Source organism: Cryptomeria japonica, chromosome 3 (assembly GCF_030272615.1).
Source record: "Cryptomeria japonica chromosome 3, Sugi_1.0, whole genome shotgun sequence".
In the NCBI taxonomy this organism is placed as follows: Eukaryota; Viridiplantae; Streptophyta; class Pinopsida; order Cupressales; family Cupressaceae; genus Cryptomeria; species Cryptomeria japonica.
Window position 1 is genome coordinate 311,195,075 of NC_081407.1, and position 9,036 is coordinate 311,204,110.

Below are 9,036 nucleotides of genomic sequence, written 5' to 3' on the forward strand. Positions count from 1 at the left end.
GATAATTGTGAAGAGTTGCGCACAATTGTTGGAAAGAAGTAAACTCAAAAAACAGAAGTTTTTCTCTAATATCTTTTTGTAAATTAGAAATAAAAATTCTTTGAATATCATTGTCAGGTACTGGAAAAGAAATTTGAGCACACAAATGCTTATATCTACCAATGAAATCAGTCACTTTTTCTTTAACACCTTGTTTACAATGCATTAAATCAATCAAAGTAACTTTAGGACTTATATTGTTTTGAAATTGTTGAATAAAAGCATTTGCAAGTTGTTGGAAAGAAGTAATAGAATAGGAAGGCAACGAACAATACCATTGTAGAGCCTTATCTCTTAATGTTCTAGTAAATAGTTTTGCAAGCAACCTTTGGTCATGAGCAAAATCGGTACATATTGTTTGAAAGGTCTTAACATGTGTTAGAGGATCACCTTTACCATTATAAAGCTCCAACTGCGGGATTTCAACATGCTTAGGAGGGAAAGCTCGAACAATGTCAAGAGAAAGTGGGCTCGCAACATCAAATGTGGGCACACTAAACTTAGATTGATTCATAGAGGCAATTTGTTGCTGTAAAGAAGAGACAGTTTGTGCAAGATTGTTAATGGTCGCTTTAGTCGAAGAGTTCATATTAGACGTGTTAGATTGTGATGGAGGCATTATGTTATTGAAAGAAGGTATTGATTGAGAGTAAGGTGGTGGGACACTATGATAGTTAGTCATAGGAGATGATTGGAAAGAAGGAACACTACAAGGAGGAATGGAATGGTTCAATGAATTGCCCCCTTGTGTCATGTTCATTTGTGGAGATGTAATAGGGACACTCATTGAAGGAATGAATGAGGAAGTCGGATTGAATGAAGGAAGAGGGTTGATTGAAGAAGAAGGATTGCCCCCATGACTGGTGATCATAGGTGGAATGTTTTATATTGAAGTAGTCATTATGTTTGATGTAAAAGTAGGTATACTAGCAATAGAAGTTGTCAAAGGGGTAGAATGATTGACTTGAGTAGGAGGTTGTGTATAACCTAAAGTTTCGGCACAACTCTTCATAGGCATCACATTCGAATCCATGATGTGTGCGATACTACGCAAAATATCAATTCCATTCTTATCACTTTGAACCATACGTTTTAGACCCTCAATTAATGAAAGAGCTTGACTATCGGGATATTCTTGAGACATCCATCGCTGAAAATCATCAAATTGGTTATCCAATTTTGAAAGTTGTTCTACAGGAACCTCAGGGAGAGCTTCTTCATCATTAAGAGGATTAGAGGAATTACCCATGTCCTCGTTAAAAAGGCCATTCAAATTAGGTTCCATCTCCTCGGTAATTAAACCTTGGAAAGACTTAATTCTAAGGCTTCATCTAACGGGAATAGTGTAAGTAGGGCTTATTGCTGTAAAACTCATGCACAACTTCCAAGAAAGGTAGGCACAAATGAAAATTAGGGCCAAGGGGGTAGCACTTAATTTTAATTGTTATCTTGAAAATTGAGATCTTGAATTTTGAATTTATTTTCGAATTTAGAGGTAGCAAATTTCAATAAAATCAGCCAATCTCCTGGATTTAAGCTGTTAAATGCAATCATGACAATCTCCCGAAGTTTCAGAAAAAATGTCGAGGACCGTGGCGAACGGAGTGCACACGGTCCTCGCAACTTTTTTTGAAATTTTCAGGGATGAAAGTTATGATGATTTTAAAGCTAATCTGAAAAAATTGAGTGATTTTACGATCTGTAGATAGGCCAAATTAAAGTTGCAATCTCAAAATTGAACCCTACCAAGATTGTTGAAAAATGCAAAATTTGAATTTTGAAAAAGAGAGGGAAACAAAATTTTTGAATTTTATGATTTTAGAGGGAATACTAAAAGCAATGCAAGCTTTGAAATTTAAAAGTTGACTCAATTTCATGCAAAATTCAATTTTGAAAGTGGAAATCAAGGTTGTTGCAATTAAACACTTAATTTCAAAAGTCACAAACTGCAAAAATTTGAATAAAGCACTGAAATTTTGAATGAATGCCAACACACTTTTCAGATTTAGGACTGTAAGAAACACAATTTTAACACAAAATTTCAATTTCAACAATTTTTGAATGATTATAAGCCTTTATCCAAACAATCACTAGACCAACTTTGACTTTAATTTTGAAAGTGTTAGAATTGATGAAATCAGCCAAGATTCTAGATTCTAGCAGAAAAATACAGTAAGATCTAGCTCCCGAAATTTCGGAAAAAATGTCGGGGACGATGGCGCTCGGGGTGCACACGGTCCTCGCAACTTTTTTCAAAAATTTCAGGGATGAGAGATATTATGATTTTTTTGCGGAATCCAAAGTTACAGCCGATTTGGAGGTGTTCTGATCAGTGAAATCATCGGTCAAAGGTTGAATCAAGAGGGTTTTAAAAATTAGGGTTTTGACACTTAACCACTTAATTTTCAGAATTAAAGCACAAATATGAATTGACAATTTGCAATAGAAGGGTAGATCTGAAACAAGCATTAACAATTAAACATTTCACAAGCTCAATTACTAAAAAGAGAATTTAGGGTTTTTATGCAATTAACCTCTAAAATTTGCAAAAGATCAAACATGGAAATGTAATTAAGGAAGCAAAATTTTTCAGATCTAACCATGAATAATCAGAATTAGGATGTCCACATCGGGTTCACCAAAATGTAAAGCGGAAAATCGAACCCTAGGTGTTCCCCCACTCCATGGAGAGAGAAAGGAGGTCACTTGGATTGACGGTTTTCACTTAGGAGAGACTTTACATTCAAAAGAGGGGTTGAAACCCACAAGATCCAATCCCACACAATGCAAGACTGGATTCTAAATGAGTTTCAAGGGTTGAGACAACAAGGATACCCTCTTTTGTAAAGAATGTAGATAGAAGGATTGAACTAGGAATGTATGTAAAAGTAAGAAAGATTCACTTGTAGACGGAGATTGGGACACGGGATGAAGCTACAGACCTGAAATTAGTAGTAAAATGTCAAGACGATGCTGTCCTGCAAGTTTGAGTGAAAGTTGACAAGACGATGGCGCCCGGAGTGCACACGGTCCTCCGAAAAATCCGCGAAACGAAGGGGGATTTGTCCGTCTCTGCACAAGGATTCTAGATCTTCAATTATAGCCGCGTACCTACAACCTACACATAGAAAAGAGAGGACGATTGGGGGGTTAGGGATTAGGGGTTTGCCTTTAAGTCAAACCCTGGTTTTGGAATTAACCAAGAAATGAGAATGCTGTAAATGTAAGTGTTTGTAATGTAATCAAGTACTGATACCTTGTTGTAAGAATGTTTGTATTCTTACATGCGAAGGTGTAATGATGTTGTATGTTGTATGTTGTAGGTGATCTCCTCTTCAATGGTTGAATCCTTGTCTTGAATGCAACACCTAGCCTTGAATGGAGACCTAGAATGCTCAATTGCTTGAAGGAATGCTTGAATGCTTGAATGTTTGAATGTTTTCCTATCTCTTCCACGTCTTGCACACATATATTTTTTTCTCTTTTTTTTCTACCACCCTTTTTGGGAGGGGAAATGTAATTTATATACTTGTCAATTAGGGTTAGGAGACTGAAGACCCAATGCCCAACAAGAAACTGGGCCCAAAATAGGGCCAAGGACCAGGGCGCTAGGTGCCATGGTCCCACCTCCCGGGACAGCAGGGTGCAAGGAGGATCAGGCCAAGGTGCAGAAAGATGCATTTTTTGATGTCGCAAGCACATTTCGGGGTCTCCATTCAGGTTCAACATTGCGCCGCCATCGTGAAGACCCAAATGCAGTCGAAATTGCAAGTGTCACAATTTTAGAACGCTACAAATGCTTACATAGTTTGCAAATGAAGTCATGCCATACATCTCTAACCCATCTCTAAAATTATTTAGAGCTTGAGCAACTTTCTTTGTCTTTTTAGTAGCTTCAGTGTCAAAGACACTAACAATGAAACCAAAATTTTGATTCATTTTGATATTGGGGATAGAATAGATTACATAAAGGAACATATTCTCCCTTACCACCACATGAGAAAACCTTGAAGCTTGATGATAAAGTCTAGTGGCTTAGGCCATGTTTGTAAAAAAATCCTCCATAATCACTCCATCTTGTTTGTGGCCGCCTTGTAGAAACTAAAAGCAGATAATTTGCTTGACTACACACTTTAAGACCCTCCTCTTCCACATTGAACAAACACCATAGATGATGCTCCATGTACTCATCATCACATCTGCACTTCATGACAAAATGCTTCCAATTAGCCATGATTCTCAGACTAGTCTTTGTTTGCTCACCCTTGTCCTAAGCCTTATATTCCTACACATTAAATGCTCCCACCACCATTATATATGTCTAGAAAAGGAGGTATTGATTTTCGATCCTACTTTTAATCTCATCAAATAATATACCTCAACCAAAGTAGGATATCCTAATATTGGATTATGGACAAAATATGTTCTATCCTTATTGCTCCAACTATCTAGTGCTTGACACCTATTTGAACACAAAAGAAATACACGACCCCAAGTCATACAAGCACTACACTAGCTAACCAAATCTATCCCAAAGTGTATATTATTCCAATGCTGAACAAGCTAGTTCCACAATTGTCAATCACAAAATCATCCCTATCTAGTTTTTAGTACATAACCAATTCAAAAAAAGAGTATAAGGTTGCAAAACATTCTTTATATTTTCACATTCACGTTATCAAGGAGAGAATCCAACCTTGCTTTATGTCAATTATGCTCTAGCTATACAATGAACATCATGAAAGGGAGACTCAAATCACACAAAAATTCAACCCCGAGGTAAATCATGTGATTGTTGGAATACTTTTTTATTGGGCCAAAAGCTCAAATTATCAATGCTTGATACAAATTCTAGATTCAACCCAACCGACAGGAGAACGTTAAGCCATGTCACAAGTCCCCAAGGAGGGGCTGACCACCAAGTCAACAATATCTCCCTTAGCATTGAGTGAGCCTTCAAAAACCATTAAAGGGAGACTCAAAACCTTGACCCAAGGCTTTGATACCAATTATTGGAATCAATTTTTATTGTTCCAAAAGATGGAACTACAAACATCTAATACAAATGGCAAATTTAACCTAACCCATGAGAGCCAGTTAAGCCATGCCACAAGTCCCTAAAGAGGTGTTGACCACCAAGTCAATAGAGATGATCCACCATAATCATAGAACATCTCAAAAAAGGGCAAGAATTCAAACTCTTGTGGTATAATTCGATTTCACGCATGTAGAGTGACTAGCCTAATCCACATTTTCTTTCTTCTCTATCACAATTTTTATCAGTTCTTCTAAGATTGATATTGTACTACTGTCTAGTGATTCCATAATTCCTTTCCAAATCACTATGTTGGAAAGATAGTCCACTATGCGGTTGGATTTCCTATAAACATGTAGCAAGGTGAAATCACCAATATTGTCAAGATAATCCCAAATGATAGTGATCTATGGTTTCTGTTTTGAACTATGTAAATATTTCTTGCTTAAAATATTTATAAATATTTGAGAATCACCTTCTATATCCATATTTTTGGCACCTTTCTCCCTACACAACTACAATCCTGCAAGGGCTTCAAAATCTACTTTGTTGTTGGTTTTGGGTCCTAATTTCCTTGAAAGAGCCCAAATGTAATTGCCCTTGTCATCACTAATGATACAACCTACACTCATAGGTCTTGGGTTGCCTTTGGCAACCCTATCAAAGTTTAACTTGTACCTACCAACACATGGAAGAGACCGTTTAGATTCATTTCTCTTTGAATATTTGATTGAAATATTCCCATTGACTAGTTTTAATTTTTCCTAGTTCTTGTACATTTCTCCATCCCATATTGTGAAATGAGAATTAGATATCTCAAATCTCTTCGCATTCACCTCAATTTTCTTGATAACCCTTGATATAGGAAGGAGCTTATCGCTAAAGGTTCTCCCATTTCTTTATTATCATGCATTTCATGTAAGAATAGATGGAGAAACCAACCAAAAATCATTTAAAGGATCACATTTATTATTACATGACCAACTTGAAAAAAATTTGACAGATCAACATGTTTTGGGGAAATCCACATGATTTTTTATTGGAACTAATCCCATCATTTCATAGTAAAGGAACGAGACAATAGAAGATGATTGATACTCTCTTCCATCTCCAAAGAAAAGATACACCAACTCATCCCATGAATTCTAATTTTTCACAAATGGTTTCCAATCAAAATCTTCTAATGGAGAGTTGTCCATAACAATGCCCCTGCCTTTGAAATGATATATTTGCACTATAAAATCTTTGATAGTCATGGTTTAGAATGTCCTTGAAGATTTTGGATAGAAAACCTCAATTTAACAAAGTATTGTCCTAACTGAATACCACACCATATGACCTCATTCTCATCTTCCACTAAAATGATACATCTTTTAGATAAAATTTCTAACAATGATATTCTATTAATATTTGGTATTGGGAGATTGTCACAACTTATCCATTCAAAGTTATTATCAACATCATCTATAGCCATCCTCAAGCAATTCTCCACCAGTTGGCAATGAGTCATTATTACTCCTATAATTAAATAAACTAAGGCACACTAAATGAATAAAGGGGCATTGTAGATTCACAATTCAAACCAAAAATTTACTAAATTACCATTACTTATTCTCCAGGTATGATGATCAGTAATGATTCTCCTACTCTCCCATAAGAATTTTCAAATTGGGGAGCTACCAAGAGAATCAACTTGTGTTAGTTTACTTCATGGGTTTAGACTATCAAGGTAGTTCCTTTGCAAAATCATGCACCATAGCTTTTTTGGTTCCCTGTACATTTTCTAGCTTAATTTGGCACCTAAAGTTAAATTTTGTCTCTCCAAATTTCTCAATCTAGCCCAAATGCCCCCCATTTAGGAAGACAAGTTGTATCTCATTTTATTAATGAGATTATTTTTTCCTCATTGGAGTCTTCCAAAAAAAATTCTTCAAGAAACCCCCATGTCAACTCGAGATATATAAGTTATTCTGAAGCATGACACTACATATATTGGTATTGTAGAAAAACTAATCAAATCATGAGGATCCTCTAAGCTAAGGAGAGCCATTTACTCTTTCAATTAGTTACTTTATTTCTGTAATAATTAATTGTTCTCTCCTAATGTTAAGATCTATAGATCTGCCTTTCAAAAGAGACACCCTAAGATATTTAGAGGGAAGCTTAGAGATAGAGAATCCCATTAGATTTGCAATCTTTCTTTGCAAAACATTTTACATGTTAAAGAAAAATATTTTACACATTCTTTGTTCATAACCTATCAAAATACCACCATGTATGTATTTAATGTGGAATTAATTACATTGGCCTCTCTTAATGTGGCCTCTCCCAGGATCAAACTATCATCTACAAATTTCATGTGAGAGATTGGATCAACACCATTGGTAACCTTAACACCCTTCCATAATCTATATAAACACATTTGCTTGAAGATCCTCCACATTTCCTCAACCATAATAACGAAGAGAAATGGGGATAGGGGATCTCCCTATCTAAGATCATTTTTTTCTTCAAAAAATATGCACATGGAACCATCAACTAGTATAGAGTAATGATGAGTCGAGATACAAGTATAAATGATATCTAACCAAGCCTTATTAAAACCAAACTTTTCCATAACTGTCAAAATAAAAACCCTGCAATATGTTTTATCACAGGCCTTACTAATATTTGGCTTGATAAGAAAACCTTTTATTTTCTCTATATTGGTCATGTGAATAGCTTTAGAAGTAGCTATGACACTATTTATAATTTCCCTATTGACATGAACCTATTTTCTTCTTCTAAAATAATCAATCCCATTAGTTTCTTTAAGTGGTTGGCCAATGCCTTTGTCACAATCCTATAAATGGTGTTATAGAGTGATATGGGCATGCAATCTGCAAATGAGGAGCACATACTCTTTTTACTTTTAGGGGTGAGAACAACTGCACTGTTCTCAACATCCCTTGCAATTTTTTCTCTTTTTCTGATATCCTTGACTAGGCACTAAACAATAATACCAATAAAATTCCAACACACTTGGTTAAACTTCACTGGGAGACCATCCAAAACTAGAGACTTATCTGGATTAAGGTAAAAATTTACCACCCTAACATCATCCATAGAGAATGGAGTATTAAGCATCTAATTGTCCTTCTCCCCAATATATTTTGGGATATGATCCAACAAAGATTCGATCTACCCAACCTTCACTAGGTTGCGGGTAGCAATTAATACAAAAAAGTACCTCACTACCTCCTCTTCTATCTTTTATTTGTCATTCATGGTGGAGGCATCAAGCAGAATGATCCCATCAACTATATATATTGCCCATCCAGTCCTAGTGGAATAATGAAAGAATCTAGTATTTACATCCCCCACCTTAAGACAACATTCTTGAACCTTGTCCCACTAATAAATTTCCTCTTGGGCGAGTGGTTCCATGTGCTTTTTCTTAATCTCTTTTTCTTTGAGAAAATTACGTGCATACATGCCATATTTAATGACTTTATTCTTTAAGTCCTCAAGTTCCATCTCCACCACCTCCTCTTTTGAAAGGATATTTCTAAAATAGTCCTTGTTCCAATTCAATATTTTCTCCTTTATGTAATGCAAAGTTTTTTGAATAAAATAAAAGCTAATTGTACCAATCACAAATCTTTCGTCTTGACACCATGCTTCGAATGTGTCAACTAAATTGGTATAATGCCACCACATATATTCCAATTGAAAATATCTCTTAGTTGACTTTTCAGTAAATTGTAAGTTCAACAAGAAATGGTAGTGATAAAAAAATTGGAACGAAAAAGATACTTGACTCAAACTAAAAATCATTTTCCAAACCACTTCAACCCGAATAAGAATTTGTCTAATCTCTCATAAATAATAGTGAATCTCTCCCTATGGTTAGTCCATGTGGACCTCCCATTCTTTTATATACTTTCCACAACCTTGACATCTTTAATCAATTCTTTAAAATC